Source organism: Ranitomeya variabilis, chromosome 1, assembly GCF_051348905.1.
Source record: "Ranitomeya variabilis isolate aRanVar5 chromosome 1, aRanVar5.hap1, whole genome shotgun sequence".
In the NCBI taxonomy this organism is placed as follows: domain Eukaryota; kingdom Metazoa; phylum Chordata; class Amphibia; order Anura; family Dendrobatidae; genus Ranitomeya; species Ranitomeya variabilis.
In genome coordinates, this window is record NC_135232.1 from 832,404,123 (window position 1) to 832,419,423 (window position 15,301).

The window sequence follows — 15,301 nt, forward strand, 5'->3', positions numbered from 1 at the left end:
GTAGCTCAGTGGTAGAGCGCACGCATTGCATGTGTGAGGCCCCGGGTTCAATCCCCGCCATCTCCATGGCCTGGGTTTACGTGCAAAGGACACACTTCCTACAGGTGACTACTTTCCTTCTCCTTATGTGGTTCCTGCAGTCACTCGGTGAAAGAATTACTTGTCAGTGCTCCATCTCACTAGGAGACTTTTGGGGATGTAGCTCAGTGGTAGAGCGCATGCTTCACATGTATGAGGTCCTGGGTTCAACCCCCAGCATCTCCAAACTTTTCCTAATATGGCTAGAAAGCTTTAGCAAACACACTCAAGCTTAGTAGTGTCGTCAAGACTCGCAAGGAATCTTTGACGCTTAAACTGGCTTCTTTGCCAGGTCACATAGCAGGACGAGGCTTTTTGCCGCGGCAGATTCTAAAGACTGCATGCAACCTAAGGCAAGGGCAACACTTTACCACCCAGTAAAATGTTTTCAATGGGAACTGGACTTTCAACAAACTTTGCACAAATCAATAGCACAGGCAAATATAGGAAACTTTCTCTAGCCTGATTAAAGTGGGAAATGTGCAATAGCTTTGCATTAAGGACAAGCTTCAGAGTCTCTACTTGGTATCATCAGAAAACCGAGTTGGAGTGTCGTGCCGGAAGCTTGAATAGGTCAGCTGATGTATCTCTAAGAATTCACTGAGTTTTTTTCTCAAGGTGGTTCAGCGATTTGAATAAATGCCAACCCTTGTCTGCAAAAATCTTGACCCGTTTCCTGCAAGTTTCTGAAAGTGGTGCAAATAACGGGGATGTAGCTCAGTGGTAGAGCGCACGCTTTGCATGTGTGAGGCCCCGGGTTCAATCCCCGGCATCTCCATGGCCTGGGTTTACGTGCAAAGGACGCACTTCCTACAGGTGACTACTTTTCCTTCTCCTTATGTGGTTCCTGCAGTCACTCGGTGAAAGAATTACTTGTCAGTGCTCCATCCCACTAGAAGACTTTTGGGGATGTAGCTCAGTGGTAGAGCGCATGCTTCGCATGTATGAGGTCCTGGGTTCAACCCCCAGCGTCTCCAAACTTTTCCTAATATGGCTAGAAAGCTTTAGCAAACACACTCACGCTTAGTAGTGTCGTCAAGACTCGCAAGGAATCTTTGACGCTTAAACTGGCTTCTTTGCCAGGTCACATAGCAGGACGAGGCTTTTTGCCGCGGCAGATTCTAAAGACTGCATGCAACCTAAGGCAAGGGCAACACTTTACCACCCAGTAAAATGTTTTCAATGGGAACTGGACTTTCAACAAACTTTGCACAAATCAATAGCACAGGCAAATATAGGAAACTTTCTCTAGCCTGATTAAAGTGGGAAATGTGCAATAGCTTTGCATTAAGGACAAGCTTCAGAGTCTCTACTTGGTATCATCAGAAAACCGAGTTGGAGTGTCGTGCCGGAAGCTTGAATAGGTCAGCTGATGTATCTCTAAGAATTCACAGAGTTTTTTTCTCAAGGTGGTTCAGCGATTTGAATAAATGCCAACCCTTGTCTGCAAAAATCTTGACCCGTTTCCTGCAAGTTTCTGAAAGTGGTGCAAATAACGGGGATGTAGCTCAGTGGTAGAGCGCACGCTTTTCATGTGTGAGGCCCCGGGTTCAATCCCCGGCATCTCCATGGCCTGGGTTTACGTGCAAAGGACGCACTTCCTACAGGTGACTACTTTTCCTTCTCCTTATGTGGTTCCTGCAGTCACTCGGTGAAATAATTACTTGTCAGTGCTCCATCCCACTGGGAGACTTTTGGGGATGTAGCTCAGTGGTAGAGCGCATGCTTCGCATGTATGAGGTCCTGGGTTCAACCCCCAGCATCTCCAAACTTTTCCTAATATGGCTAGAAAGCTTTAGCAAACACACTCATGCTTAGTAGTGTCGTCAAGACTCGCAAGGAATCTTTGACGCTTAAACTGGCTTCTTTGCCAGGTCACATAGCAGGACGAGGCTTTTTGCCGCGGCAGATTCTAAAGACTGCATGCAACCTAAGGCAAGGGCAACACTTTACCTCCCAGTAAAATGTTTTCAATGGGAACTGGACTTTCAACAAACTTTGCACAAATCAATAGCACAGGCAAATATAGGAAACTTTCTCTAGCCTGATTAAAGTGGGAAATGTGCAATAGCTTTGCATTAAGGACAAGCTTCAGAGTCTCTACTTGGTATCATCAGAAAACCGAGTTGGAGTGTCGTGCCGGAAGCTTGAATAGGTCAGCTGATGTATCTCTAAGAATTCACAGAGTTTTTTTCTCAAGGTGGTTCAGCGATTTGAATAAATGCCAACCCTTATTTATCCGGAGAACTCTTGAGTAAATAATATACCAAACCATCAAATTTAGATTGAATAGCTATTTTTATTTATCGCCATAAGACCAAAATATGAATACCAATAAATACAAAGGTCATATATACAATTTCATGTGAATCCTACTAAAGTGCAATTTTCTGACACAGGGTAGAGCAGGTTAAGCTGCAAATGTTAGGGCAAGCAATGGGGGATCATCTTATTTCATGTATATTATATACTGACAACTTCATATATTATTGCTGAAACTGATAATTACCCCTTATATTGCCATATTAACCCCCTCCATAGTGGATAGCTAATGAAATAAAGTGCCAAGTGCTAAAACCCATTATCCACATTATATACTAAACACAGCTTAATTCCTCATTATATCTATTCAGAACAGAAATGTCATTTACCCATAGTGAGATGAGGCGTCCTGTTTCCAGCCTGTGTCAGGGTCCCCAACGCTGCGTTTCGCGTGCAACGTGTGCCGCTTCCTCAGGGGGCTGGAAACAGGACGCCTCATCTCACTATGGGTAAATGACATTTCTGTTCTGAATAGATATAATGAGGAATTAAGCTGTGTTTAGTATATAATGTGGATAATGGGTTTTAGCACTTGGCACTTTATTTCATTAGCTATCCACTATGGAGGGGGTTAATATGGCAATATAAGGGGTAATTATCAGTTTCAGCAATAATATATGAAGTTGTCAGTATATAATATACATGAAATAAGATGATCCCCCATTGCTTGCCCTAACATTTGCAGCTTAACCTGCTCTACCCTGTGTCAGAAAATTGCACTTTAGTAGGATTCACATGAAATTGTATATATGACCTTTGTATTTATTGGTATTCATATTTTGGTCTTATGGCGATAAATAAAAATAGCTATTCAATCTAAATTTGATGGTTTGGTATATTATTTACTCAAGAGTTCTCCGGATAAATAATTGTCACATGAGTTGTTATACCTACATGGGTCAGTGATTGCTTCTGGTTCAGCGATTTGAATAAATGCCAACCCTTGTCTGCAAAAATCTTGACCCGTTTCCTGCAAGTTTCTGAAAGTGGTGCAAATAACGGGGATGTAGCTCAGTGGTAGAGCGCACGCTTTGCATGTGTGAGGCCCCGGGTTCAATCCCCGGCATCTCCATGGCCTGGGTTTACGTGCAAAGGACACACTTCCTACAGGTGACTGCTTTCCTTCTCCTTATGTGGTTCCTGCAGTCACTCGGTGAAAGAATTACTTGTCAGTGCTCCATCTCAGTAGGAGACTTTTGGGGATGTAGCTCAGTGGTAGAGCGCATGCTTCACATGTATGAGGTCCTGGGTTCAACCCCCAGCATCTCCAAACTTTTCCTAATATGGCTAGAAAGCTTTAGCAAACACACTCACGCTTAGTAGTGTCGTCAAGACTCGCAAGGAATCTTTGACGCTTAAACTGGCTTCTTTGCCAGGTCACATAGCAGGACGAGGCTTTTTGCCGCGGCAGATTCTAAAGACTGCATGCAACCTAAGGCAAGGGCAACACTTTACCACCCAGTAAAATGTTTTCAATGGGAACTGGACTTTCAACAAACTTTGCACAAATCAATAGCACAGGCAAATATAGGAAACTTTCTCTAGCCTGATTAAAGTGGGAAATGTGCAATAGCTTTGCATTAAGGACAAGCTTCAGAGTCTCTACTTGGTATCATCAGAAAACCGAGTTGGAGTGTCGTGCCGGAAGCTTGAATAGGTCAGCTGATGTATCTCTAAGAATTCACAGAGTTTTTTTCTCAAGGTGGTTCAGCGATTTGAATAAATGCCAACCCTTGTCTGCAAAAATCTTGACCCGTTTCCTGCAAGTTTCTGAAAGTGGTGCAAATAACGGGGATGTAGCTCAGTGGTAGAGCGCACGCTTTGCATGTGTGAGGCCCCGGGTTCAATCCCCGGCATCTCCATGGCCTGGGTTTACGTGCAAAGGACACACTTCCTACAGGTGACTGCTTTCCTTCTCCTTATGTGGTTCCTGCAGTCACTCGGTGAAAGAATTACTTGTCAGTGCTCCATCTCACTAGGAGACTTTTGGGGATGTAGCTCAGTGGTAGAGCGCATGCTTCACATGTATGAGGTCCTGGGTTCAACCCCCAGCATCTCCAAACTTTTCCTAATATGGCTAGAAAGCTTTAGCAAACACACTCACGCTTAGTAGTGTCGTCAAGACTCGCAAGGAATCTTTGACGCTTAAACTGGCTTCTTTGCCAGGTCACATAGCAGGACGAGGCTTTTTGCCGCGGCAGATTCTAAAGACTGCATGCAACCTAAGGCAAGGGCAACACTTTACCACCCAGTAAAATGTTTTCAATGGGAACTGGACTTTCAACAAACTTTGCACAAATCAATAGCACAGGCAAATATAGGAAACTTTCTCTAGCCTGATTAAAGTGGGAAATGTGCAATAGCTTTGCATTAAGGACAAGCTTCAGAGTCTCTACTTGGTATCATCAGAAAACCGAGTTGGAGTGTCGTGCCGGAAGCTTGAATAGGTCAGCTGATGTATCTCTAAGAATTCACAGAGTTTTTTTCTCAAGGTGGTTCAGCGATTTGAATAAATGCCAACCCTTGTCTGCAAAAATCTTGACCCGTTTCCTGCAAGTTTCTGAAAGTGGTGCAAATAACGGGGATGTAGCTCAGTGGTAGAGCGCACGCTTTGCATGTGTGAGGCCCCGGGTTCAATCCCCGGCATCTCCATGGCCTGGGTTTACGTGCAAAGGACGCACTTCCTACAGGTGACTACTTTTCCTTCTCCTTATGTGGTTCCTGCAGTCACTCGGTGAAAGAATTACTTGTCAGTGCTCCATCCCACTAGGAGACTTTTGGGGATGTAGCTCAGTGGTAGAGCGCATGCTTCGCATGTATGAGGTCCTGGGTTCAACCCCCAGCGTCTCCAAACTTTTCCTAATATGGCTAGAAAGCTTTAGCAAACACACTCACGCTTAGTAGTGTCGTCAAGACTCGCAAGGAATCTTTGACGCTTAAACTGGCTTCTTTGCCAGGTCACATAGCAGGACGAGGCTTTTTGCCGCGGCAGATTCTAAAGACTGCATGCAACCTAAGGCAAGGGCAACACTTTACCACCCAGTAAAATGTTTTCAATGGGAACTGGACTTTCAACAAACTTTGCACAAATCAATAGCACAGGCAAATATAGGAAACTTTCTCTAGCCTGATTAAAGTGGGAAATGTGCAATAGCTTTGCATTAAGGACAAGCTTCAGAGTCTCTACTTGGTATCATCAGAAAACCGAGTTGGAGTGTCGTGCCGGAAGCTTGAATAGGTCAGCTGATGTATCTCTAAGAATTCACAGAGTTTTTTTCTCAAGGTGGTTCAGCGATTTGAATAAATGCCAACCCTTGTCTGCAAAAATCTTGACCCGTTTCCTGCAAGTTTCTGAAAGTGGTGCTAATAACGGGGATGTAGCTCTGTGGTAGAGCGCACGCTTTGCATGTGTGAGGCCCCGGGTTCAATCCCCGGCATCTCCATGGCCTGGGTTTACGTGCTAAGGACGCACTTCCTACAGGTGACTACTTTTCCTTCTCCTTATGTGGTTCCTGCAGTCACTCGGTGAAAGAATTACTTGTCAGTGCTCCATCCCACTAGGAGACTTTTGGGAATGTAGCTCAGTGGTAGAGCGCATGCTTCACATGTATGAGGTCCTGGGTTCAACCCCCAGCATCTCCAAACTTTTCCTAATATGGCTAGAAAGCTTTAGCAAACACACTCACGCTTAGTAGTGTCGTCAAGACTCGCAAGGAATCTTTGACGCTTAAACTGGCTTCTTTGCCAGGTCACATAGCAGGACGAGGCTTTTTGCCGCGGCAGATTCTAAAGACTGCATGCAACCTAAGGCAAGGGCAACACTTTACCACCCAGTAAAATGTTTTCAATGGGAACTGGACTTTCAACAAACTTTGCACAAATCAATAGCACAGGCAAATATAGGAAACTTTCTCTAGCCTGATTAAAGTGGGAAATGTGCAATAGCTTTGCATTAAGGACAAGCTTCAGAGTCTCTACTTGGTATCATCAGAAAACCGAGTTGGAGTGTCGTGCCGGAAGCTTGAATAGGTCAGCTGATGTATCTCTAAGAATTCACAGAGTTTTTTTCTCAAGGTGGTTCAGCGATTTGAATAAATGCCAACCCTTGTCTGCAAAAATCTTGACCCGTTTCCTGCAAGTTTCTGAAAGTGGTGCAAATAACGGGGATGTAGCTCAGTGGTAGAGCGCACGCTTTGCATGTGTGAGGCCCCGGGTTCAATCCCCGGCATCTCCATGGCCTGGGTTTACGTGCAAAGGACGCACTTCCTACAGGTGACTACTTTTCCTTCTCCTTATGTGGTTCCTGCAGTCACTCGGTGAAAGAATTACTTGTCAGTGCTCCATCCCACTCGGAGACTTTTGGGGATGTAGCTCAGTGGTAGAGCACATGCTTCGCATGTATGAGGTCCTGGGTTCAACCCCCAGCATCTCCAAACTTTTCCTAATATGGCTAGAAAGCTTTAGCAAACACACTCACGCTTAGTAGTGTCGTCAAGACTCGCAAGGAATCTTTGACGCTTAAACTGGCTTCTTTGCCAGGTCACATAGCAGGACGAGGCTTTTTGCCGCGGCAGATTCTAAAGACTGCATGCAACCTAAGGCAAGGGCAACACTTTACCACCCAGTAAAATGTTTTCAATGGGAACTGGACTTTCAGCAAACTTTGCACAAATCAATAGCACAGGCAAATATAGGAAACTTTCTCTAGCCTGATTAAAGTGGGAAATGTGCAACAGCTTTGCATTAAGGACAAGCTTCAGAGTCTCTACTTGGTATCATCAGAAAACCGAGTTGGAGTGTCGTGCCGGAAGCTTGAATAGGTCAGCTGATGTATCTCTAAGAATTCACAGAGTTTTTTTCTCAAGGTGGTTCAGCGATTTGAATAAATGCCAACCCTTGTCTGCAAAAATCTTGACCCGTTTCCTGCAAGTTTCTGAAAGTGGTGCAAATAACGGGGATGTAGCTCAGTGGTAGAGCGCACGCTTTGCATGTGTGAGGCCCCGGGTTCAATCCCCGCCATCTCCATGGCCTGGGTTTACGTGCAAAGGACGCACTTCCTACAGGTGACTACTTTTCCTTCTCCTTATGTGGTTCCTGCAGTCACTCGGTGAAAGAATTACTTGTCAGTGCTCCATCCCACTCGGAGACTTTTGGGGATGTAGCTCAGTGGTAGAGCACATGCTTCGCATGTATGAGGTCCTGGGTTCAACCCCCAGCATCTCCAAACTTTTCCTAATATGGCTAGAAAGCTTTAGCAAACACACTCACGCTTAGTAGTGTCGTCAAGACTCGCAAGGAATCTTTGACGCTTAAACTGGCTTCTTTGCCAGGTCACATAGCAGGACGAGGCTTTTTGCCGCGGCAGATTCTAAAGACTGCATGCAACCTAAGGCAAGGGCAACACTTTACCACCCAGTAAAATGTTTTCAATGGGAACTGGACTTTCAGCAAACTTTGCACAAATCAATAGCACAGGCAAATATAGGAAACTTTCTCTAGCCTGATTAAAGTGGGAAATGTGCAACAGCTTTGCATTAAGGACAAGCTTCAGAGTCTCTACTTGGTATCATCAGAAAACCGAGTTGGAGTGTCGTGCCGGAAGCTTGAATAGGTCAGCTGATGTATCTCTAAGAATTCACAGAGTTTTTTTCTCAAGGTGGTTCAGCGATTTGAATAAATGCCAACCCTTGTCTGCAAAAATCTTGACCCGTTTCCTGCAAGTTTCTGAAAGTGGTGCTAATAACGGGGATGTAGCTCAGTGGTAGAGCGCACGCTTTGCATGTGTGAGGCCCCGGGTTCAATCCCCGCCATCTCCATGGCCTGGGTTTACGTGCAAAGGACGCACTTCCTACAGGTGACTACTTTTCCTTCTCCTTATGTGGTTCCTGCAGTCACTCGGTGAAAGAATTACTTGTCAGTGCTCCATCCCACTAGGAGACTTTTGGGGATGTAGCTCAGTGGTAGAGTGCATGCTTCGCATGTATGAGGTCCTGGGTTCAACCCCCAGCATCTCCAAACTTTGCCTAATATGGCTAGAAAGCTTTAGCAAACACACTCACGCTTAGTAGTGTCGTCAAGACTCGCAAGTAATCTTTGACGCTTAAACTGGCTTCTTTGCCAGGTCACATAGCAAGACGAGGCTTTTTGCCGCGGCAGATTCTAAAGACTGCATGCAACCTAAGGCAAGGGCAACACTTTACCACCCAGTAAAATGTTTTCAATGGGAACTGGACTTTCAACAAACTTTGCACAAATCAATAGCACAGGCAAATATAGGAAACTTTCTCTAGCCTGATTAAAGTGGGAAATGTGCAATAGCTTTGCATTAAGGACAAGCTTCAGAGTCTCTACTTGGTATCATCAGAAAACCGAGTTGGAGTGTCGTGCCGGAAGCTTGAATAGGTCAGCTGATGTATCTCTAAGAATTCACAGAGTTTTTTTTTCAAGGTGGTTCAGCGATTTGAATAAATGCCAACCCTTGTCTGCAAAAATCTTGACCCGTTTCCTGCAAGTTTCTGAAAGTGGTGCAAATAACGGGGATGTAGCTCAGTGGTAGAGCGCACGCATTGCATGTGTGAGGCCCCGGGTTCAATCCCCGCCATCTCCATGGCCTCGGTTTACGTGCAAAGGACGCACTTCCTACAGGTGACTACTTTTCCTTCTCCTTATGTGGTTCCTGCAGTCACTCGGTGAAAGAATTACTTGTCAGTGCTCCATCCCACTGGGAGAGTTTTGGGGATGTAGCTCAGTGGTAGAGCACATGCTTCGCATGTATGAGGTCCTGGGTTCAACCCCCAGCATCTCCAAACTTTGCCTAATATGGCTAGAAAGCTTTAGCAAACACACTCACGCTTAGTAGTGTCGTCAAGACTCGCAAGTAATCTTTGACGCTTAAACTGGCTTCTTTGCCAGGTCACATAGCAAGACGAGGCTTTTTGCCGCGGCAGATTCTAAAGACTGCATGCAACCTAAGGCAAGGGCAACACTTTACCACCCAGTAAAATGTTTTCAATGGGAACTGGACTTTCAACAAACTTTGCACAAATCAATAGCACAGGCAAATATAGGAAACTTTCTCTAGCCTGATTAAAGTGGGAAATGTGCAATAGCTTTGCATTAAGGACAAGCTTCAGAGTCTCTACTTGGTATCATCAGAAAACCGAGTTGGAGTGTCGTGCCGGAAGCTTGAATAGGTCAGCTGATGTATCTCTAAGAATTCACAGAGTTTTTTTCTCAAGGTGGTTCAGCGATTTGAATAAATGCCAACCCTTGTCTGCAAAAATCTTGACCCGTTTCCTGCAAGTTTCTGAAAGTGGTGCAAATAATGGGGATGTAGCTCAGTGGTAGAGCGCACGCATTGCATGTGTGAGGCCCCGGGTTCAATCCCCACCATCTCCATGGCCTCGGTTTACGTGCAAAGGACGCACTTCCTACAGGTGACTACTTTTCCTTCTCCTTATGTGGTTCCTGCAGTCACTCGGTGAAAGAATTACTTGTCAGTGCTCCATCCCACTGGGAGAGTTTTGGGGATGTAGCTCAGTGGTAGAGCACATGCTTCACATGTATGAGGTCCTGGGTTCAACCCCCAGCATCTCCAAACTTTGCCTAATATGGCTAGAAAGCTTTAGCAAACACACTCACGCTTAGTAGTGTCGTTAAGACTCGCAAGGAATCTTTGACGCTTAAACTGGCTTCTTTGCCAGGTCACATAGCAGGACGAGGCTTTTTGCCGCGGCAGATTCTAAAGACTGCATGCAACCTAAGGCAAGGGCAACACTTTACCACCCAGTAAAATGTTTTCAATGGGAACTGGACTTTCAACAAACTTTGCACAAATCAATAGCACAGGCAAATATAGGAAACTTTCTCTAGCCTGATTAAAGTGGGAAATGTGCAATAGTTTTGCATTAAGGACAAGCTTCAGAGTCTCTACTTGGTATCATCAGAAAACCGAGTTGGAGTGTCGTGCCGGAAGCTTGAATAGGTCAGCTGATGTATCTCTAAGAATTCACAGAGTTTTTTTCTCAAGGTGGTTCAGCGATTTGAATAAATGCCAACTCTAGTCTGCAAAAATCTTGACCCGTTTCCTGCAAGTTTCTGAAAGTGGTGCAAATAACGGGGATGTAGCTCAGTGGTAGAGCGCACGCCTTGCATGTGTGAGGCCCCGGGTTCAATCCCCGGCATCTCCATGTCCTGGGTTTACGTGCAAAGGACGCACTTACTACTGGTGACTACTTTTCCTTCTCCTTATGTGGTTCCTGCAGTCACTCGGTGAAAGAATTACTTGTCAGTGCTCCATCCCACTCGGAGACTTTTGAGGATGTAGCTCAGTGGTAGAGTGCATGCTTCGCATGTATGAGGTCCTGGGTTCAACCCCCAGCATCTCCAAACTTTGCCTAATATGGCTAGAAAGCTTTAGCAAACACACTCACGCTTAGTAGTGTCGTCAAGACTCGCAAGTAATCTTTGACGCTTAAACTGGCTTCTTTGCCAGGTCACATAGCAGGACGAGGCTTTTTGCCGCGGCAGATTCTAAAGACTGCATGCAACCTAAGGCAAGGGCAACACTTTACCACCCAGTAAAATGTTTTCAATGGGAACTGGACTTTCAACAAACTTTGCACAAATCAATAGCTCAGGCAAATATAGGAAACTTTCTCTAGCCTGATTAAAGTGGGAAATGTGCAATAGCTTTGCATTAAGGACAAGCTTCAGAGTCTCTACTTGGTATCATCAGAAAACCGAGTTGGAGTGTCGTGCCGGAAGCTTGAATAGGTCAGCTGATGTATCTCTAAGAATTCACAGAGTTTTTTTCTCAAGGTGGTTCAGCGATTTGAATAAATGCCAACCCTTGTCTGCAAAAATCTTGACCCGTTTCCTGCAAGTTTCTGAAAGTGGTGCAAATAACGGGGATGTAGCTCAGTGGTGGAGTGCACGCTTTGCATGTGTGAGGCCCCGGGTTCAATCCCCGGCATCTCCATGGCCTGGGTTTACGTGCAAAGGACGCACTTCCTACAGGTGACTACTTTTCCTTCTCCTTATGTGGTTCCTGCAGTCACTCGGTGAAAGAATTACTTGTCAGTGCTCAATCCCACTAGGAGACTTTTGGGGATGTAGCTCAGTGGTAGAGCGCATGCTTTGCATGTATGAGGTCCTGGGTTCAACCCCCAGCATCTCCAAACTTTTCCTAATATGGCTAGAAAGCTTTAGCAAACACACTCACGCTTAGTAGTGTCGTCAAGACTTGCAAGGAATCTTTGATGCTTAAACTGGCTTCTTTGCCAGGACACATAGCAGGACAAGGCTTTTTGCCGCGGCAGATTCTAAAGACTGCATGCAACCTAAGGCAAGGGCAACACTTTACCACCCAGTAAAATGTTTTCAATGGGAACTGGACTTTCAACAAACTTTGCACAAATCAATAGCACAGGCAAATATAGGAAACTTTCTCTAGCCTGATTAAAGTGGGAAATGTGCAACAGCTTTGCATTAAGGACAAGCTTCAGAGTCTCTACTTGGTATCATCAGAAAACCGAGTTGGAGTGTCGTGCCGGAAGCTTGAATAGGTCAGCTGATGTATCTCTAAGAATTCACAGAGTTTTTTTCTCAAGGTGGTTCAGCGATTTGAATAAATGCCAACCCTTGTCTGCAAAAATCTTGACCCGTTTCCTGCAAGTTTCTGAAAGTGGTGCTAATAACGGGGATGTAGCTCAGTGGTAGAGCGCACGCTTTGCATGTGTGAGGCCCCGGGTTCAATCCCCGGCATCTCCATGGCCTGGGTTTACGTGCAAAGGACGCACTTCCTACAGGTGACTACTTTTCCTTCTCCTTATGTGGTTCCTGCAGTCACTCGGTGAAATAATTACTTGTCAGTGCTCCATCCCACCAGGAGACTTTTGGGGATGTATCTCAGTGGTAGAGCGCATGCTTCACATGTATGAAGTCCTGGGTTCAACCCCCAGCATCTCCAAACTTTTCCTAATATAGCTAGAAAGCTTTAGCAAAGACACTCACGCTTAAAAGTGTCGTCAAGACTCGCAAGGAATCTTTGACGCTTAAACTGGCTTCTTTGCCAGGTCAATTAGCAGGACGAGGCTTTTTGCCGTGGCAGATTCTAAAGACTGCATGCAACCTAAGGCAAGGGCAACACTTTACCACCCAGTAAAATGTTTTCAATGGGAACTGGACTTTTAACAAACTTTGCACAAATCAATAGCACAGGCAAATATAGGAAACTTTCTCTAGCCTGATTAAAGTGGGAAATGTGCAATAGCTTTGCATTAAGGACAAGCTTCAGAGTCTCTACTTGGTATCATCAGAAAACCGAGTTGGAGTGTTGTGCCGGAAGCTTGAATAGGTCAGCTGATGTATCTCTAAGAATTCACAGAGTTTTTTTCTCAAGGTGGTTCAGCGATTTGAATAAATGCCAACCCTTGTCTGCAAAAATCTTGACCCGTTTCCTGCAAGTTTCTGAAAGTGGTGCAAATAACGGGGATGTAGCTCAGTGGTAGAGCGCACGCATTGCATGTGTGAGGCCCCGGGTTCAATCCCCGCCATCTCCATGGCCTGGGTTTACGTGCAAAGGACACACTTCCTACAGGTGACTACTTTCCTTCTCCTTATGTGGTTCCTGCAGTCACTCGGTGAAAGAATTACTTGTCAGTGCTCCATCCCACTAGGAGACTTTTGGGGATGTAGCTCAGTGGTAGAGCGCATGCTTCGCATGTATGAGGTCCTGGGTTCAACCCCCAGCATCTCCAAACTTTTCCTAATATGGCTAGAAAGCTTTAGCAAACACACTCACGCTTAGTAGTGTCGTCAAGACTCGCAAGGAATCTTTGACGCTTAGGCTACGTTCACACGATCCGTATTTCACTGCGGATTTTTCCGGTCCTTTTTCGGGGAAATCCGCAGTGGAAAACGGCGGTGCTTCTCTCGGCGGCTTTGTGTCCTTTTTCTTCTGCGGATTCCACTGCGGGTTTCCAACTGCAGTTTCCTATTGGTGCTGTTGGAAACCCGCAGCGGAATCCGCTGAAAGAATTGACATGGTACTTCTTTTTTCCGTTGGCAAATCCGGGCGGATTTTCCAGCGAAAAAAAGGATCGTCGGCACAGCGGGTTTTGTTTTCCATAGGGTAACATTGTACTGTACCCTGCATGGAAAACGGCTGCGGATCCGTAGCTGCAATTCCGCTACGGATCCGCAGCAAAAAACGGATCGTGTGAACGTAGCCTTAAACTGGCTTCTTTGCCAGGTCACATAGCAGGACGAGGCTTTTTGCCGCGGCAGATTCTAAAGACTGCATGCAACCTAAGGCAAGGGCAACACTTTACCACCCAGTAAAATGTTTTCAATGGGAACTGGACTTTCTGCAAACTTTGCACAAATCAATAGCACAGGCAAATATAGGAAACTTTCTCTAGCCTGATTAAAGTGGGAAATGTGCAACAGCTTTGCATTAAGGACAAGCTTCAGAGTCTCTACTTGGTATCATCAGAAAACCGAGTTGGAGTGTCGTGCCGGAAGCTTGAATAGGTCAGCTGATGTATCTCTAAGAATTCACAGAGTTTTTTTCTCAAGGTGGTTCAGCGATTTGAATAAATGCCAACCCTTGTCTGCAAAAATCTTGACCCGTTTCCTGCAAGTTTCTGAAAGTGGTGCTAATAACGGGGATGTAGCTCAGTGGTAGAGCGCACGCTTTGCATGTGTGAGGCCCCGGGTTCAATCCCCGGCATCTCCATGGCCTGGGTTTACGTGCAAAGGACGCACTTCCTACAGGTGACTACTTTTCCTTCTCCTTATGTGGTTCCTGCAGTCACTCGGTGAAAGAATTACTTGTCAGTGCTCCATTACACTAGGAGACTTTTGGGGCTCAGTGTAGCTTCGCGTGTATGAGGTCCTGGGTTCAACCCCCAGCATCTCCAAACTTTTGGGGCTCAGTGTAGCTTCGCATGTATGAGGTCCTGGGTTCAACCCCCAGCATCTCCAAACTTTTCCTAATATAGCTAGAAAGCTTTAGCAAAGACACTCACGCTTAGTAGTGTCGTCAAGACTCGCAAGGAATCTTTGACGCTTAAACCGGCTTCTTTGCCAGGTCAATTAGCAGGACGAGGCTTTTTGCCGCGGCAGATTCTAAAGACTGCATGCAACCTAAGGCAAGGGCAACACTTTACCACCCAGTAAAATGTTTTCAATGGGAACTGGACTTTCAACAAACTTTGCACAAATCAATAGCACAGGCAAATATAGGAAACTTTCTCTAGCCTGATTAAAGTGGGAAATGTGCAATAGCTTTGCATTAAGGACAAGCTTCAGAGTCTCTACTTGGTATCATCAGAAAACCGAGTTGGAGTGTCGTGCCGGAAGCTTCAATAGGTCAGCTGATGTATCTCTAAGAATTCACAGAGTTTTTTTCTCAAGGTGGTTCAGCGATTTGAATAAATGCCAACCCTTGTCTGCAAAAATCTTGACCCGTTTCCTGCAAATTTCTGAAAGTGGTGCAAATAACGGGGATGTAGCTCAGTGGTAGAGCGCACGCATTGCATGTGTGAGGCCCCGGGCTCAATCCCCGCCATCTCCATGGCCTGGGTTTACGTGCAAAGGACGCACTTCCTACAGGTGACTACTTTTCCTTCTCCTTATGTGGTTCCTGCAGTCACTCGGTGAAAGAATTACTTGTCAGTGCTCCATCCCACTGGGAGACTTTTGGGGATGTAGCTCAGTGGTAGAGCACATGCTTCGCATGTATGAGGTCCTGGGTTCAACCCCCAGCATCTCCAAACTTTGCCTAATATGGCTAGAAAGCTTTAGCAAACACACTCACGCTTAGTAGTGTCGTCAAGACTCGCAAGGAATCTTTGACGCTTAAACTGGCTTCTTTGCCAGGTCACATAGCAGGACG

At 45.6% G+C, this 15,301-nt stretch overlaps 25 non-coding genes across 25 annotated transcripts; all 25 read left to right on the plus strand.

The window, feature by feature from the left end:
• The first annotated feature begins 192 nt into the window (after positions 1-192).
• TRNAV-CAC (transfer RNA valine (anticodon CAC)) lies at positions 193-264 on the plus strand. The gene has a single exon. It is a non-coding gene; the product is annotated as a tRNA-Val (tRNA).
• A 520-nt stretch (positions 265-784) lies between these two features.
• On the plus strand, positions 785-856 carry TRNAA-UGC (transfer RNA alanine (anticodon UGC)). Its single transcript has one exon. It is a non-coding gene; the product is annotated as a tRNA-Ala (tRNA).
• Positions 857-983: 127 nt separating this feature from the next.
• On the plus strand, positions 984-1,055 carry TRNAA-CGC (transfer RNA alanine (anticodon CGC)). The gene has a single exon. It is a non-coding gene; the product is annotated as a tRNA-Ala (tRNA).
• A 520-nt stretch (positions 1,056-1,575) lies between these two features.
• TRNAE-UUC (transfer RNA glutamic acid (anticodon UUC)) lies at positions 1,576-1,647 on the plus strand. The gene has a single exon. It is a non-coding gene; the product is annotated as a tRNA-Glu (tRNA).
• A 127-nt stretch (positions 1,648-1,774) lies between these two features.
• Positions 1,775-1,846, plus strand: TRNAA-CGC (transfer RNA alanine (anticodon CGC)). The gene has a single exon. It is a non-coding gene; the product is annotated as a tRNA-Ala (tRNA).
• Positions 1,847-3,400: 1,554 nt separating this feature from the next.
• TRNAA-UGC (transfer RNA alanine (anticodon UGC)) lies at positions 3,401-3,472 on the plus strand. Its single transcript has one exon. It is a non-coding gene; the product is annotated as a tRNA-Ala (tRNA).
• Positions 3,473-3,598: 126 nt separating this feature from the next.
• Positions 3,599-3,670, plus strand: TRNAV-CAC (transfer RNA valine (anticodon CAC)). The gene has a single exon. It is a non-coding gene; the product is annotated as a tRNA-Val (tRNA).
• Positions 3,671-4,190: 520 nt separating this feature from the next.
• Positions 4,191-4,262, plus strand: TRNAA-UGC (transfer RNA alanine (anticodon UGC)). Its single transcript has one exon. It is a non-coding gene; the product is annotated as a tRNA-Ala (tRNA).
• Positions 4,263-4,388: 126 nt separating this feature from the next.
• TRNAV-CAC (transfer RNA valine (anticodon CAC)) lies at positions 4,389-4,460 on the plus strand. Its single transcript has one exon. It is a non-coding gene; the product is annotated as a tRNA-Val (tRNA).
• Positions 4,461-4,980: 520 nt separating this feature from the next.
• On the plus strand, positions 4,981-5,052 carry TRNAA-UGC (transfer RNA alanine (anticodon UGC)). Its single transcript has one exon. It is a non-coding gene; the product is annotated as a tRNA-Ala (tRNA).
• Positions 5,053-5,179: 127 nt separating this feature from the next.
• On the plus strand, positions 5,180-5,251 carry TRNAA-CGC (transfer RNA alanine (anticodon CGC)). The gene has a single exon. It is a non-coding gene; the product is annotated as a tRNA-Ala (tRNA).
• Positions 5,252-6,562: 1,311 nt separating this feature from the next.
• Positions 6,563-6,634, plus strand: TRNAA-UGC (transfer RNA alanine (anticodon UGC)). The gene has a single exon. It is a non-coding gene; the product is annotated as a tRNA-Ala (tRNA).
• A 127-nt stretch (positions 6,635-6,761) lies between these two features.
• TRNAA-CGC (transfer RNA alanine (anticodon CGC)) lies at positions 6,762-6,833 on the plus strand. The gene has a single exon. It is a non-coding gene; the product is annotated as a tRNA-Ala (tRNA).
• Positions 6,834-7,353: 520 nt separating this feature from the next.
• On the plus strand, positions 7,354-7,425 carry TRNAA-UGC (transfer RNA alanine (anticodon UGC)). The gene has a single exon. It is a non-coding gene; the product is annotated as a tRNA-Ala (tRNA).
• Positions 7,426-7,552: 127 nt separating this feature from the next.
• TRNAA-CGC (transfer RNA alanine (anticodon CGC)) lies at positions 7,553-7,624 on the plus strand. The gene has a single exon. It is a non-coding gene; the product is annotated as a tRNA-Ala (tRNA).
• Positions 7,625-8,144: 520 nt separating this feature from the next.
• On the plus strand, positions 8,145-8,216 carry TRNAA-UGC (transfer RNA alanine (anticodon UGC)). Its single transcript has one exon. It is a non-coding gene; the product is annotated as a tRNA-Ala (tRNA).
• Positions 8,217-8,343: 127 nt separating this feature from the next.
• On the plus strand, positions 8,344-8,415 carry TRNAA-CGC (transfer RNA alanine (anticodon CGC)). The gene has a single exon. It is a non-coding gene; the product is annotated as a tRNA-Ala (tRNA).
• A 719-nt stretch (positions 8,416-9,134) lies between these two features.
• Positions 9,135-9,206, plus strand: TRNAA-CGC (transfer RNA alanine (anticodon CGC)). Its single transcript has one exon. It is a non-coding gene; the product is annotated as a tRNA-Ala (tRNA).
• Positions 9,207-10,517: 1,311 nt separating this feature from the next.
• On the plus strand, positions 10,518-10,589 carry TRNAA-UGC (transfer RNA alanine (anticodon UGC)). The gene has a single exon. It is a non-coding gene; the product is annotated as a tRNA-Ala (tRNA).
• Positions 10,590-10,716: 127 nt separating this feature from the next.
• TRNAA-CGC (transfer RNA alanine (anticodon CGC)) lies at positions 10,717-10,788 on the plus strand. Its single transcript has one exon. It is a non-coding gene; the product is annotated as a tRNA-Ala (tRNA).
• A 719-nt stretch (positions 10,789-11,507) lies between these two features.
• Positions 11,508-11,579, plus strand: TRNAA-UGC (transfer RNA alanine (anticodon UGC)). Its single transcript has one exon. It is a non-coding gene; the product is annotated as a tRNA-Ala (tRNA).
• Positions 11,580-12,099: 520 nt separating this feature from the next.
• On the plus strand, positions 12,100-12,171 carry TRNAA-UGC (transfer RNA alanine (anticodon UGC)). Its single transcript has one exon. It is a non-coding gene; the product is annotated as a tRNA-Ala (tRNA).
• A 917-nt stretch (positions 12,172-13,088) lies between these two features.
• TRNAA-CGC (transfer RNA alanine (anticodon CGC)) lies at positions 13,089-13,160 on the plus strand. The gene has a single exon. It is a non-coding gene; the product is annotated as a tRNA-Ala (tRNA).
• A 908-nt stretch (positions 13,161-14,068) lies between these two features.
• On the plus strand, positions 14,069-14,140 carry TRNAA-UGC (transfer RNA alanine (anticodon UGC)). Its single transcript has one exon. It is a non-coding gene; the product is annotated as a tRNA-Ala (tRNA).
• A 967-nt stretch (positions 14,141-15,107) lies between these two features.
• Positions 15,108-15,179, plus strand: TRNAA-CGC (transfer RNA alanine (anticodon CGC)). Its single transcript has one exon. It is a non-coding gene; the product is annotated as a tRNA-Ala (tRNA).
• The last annotated feature ends 122 nt before the right edge of the window (positions 15,180-15,301 follow it).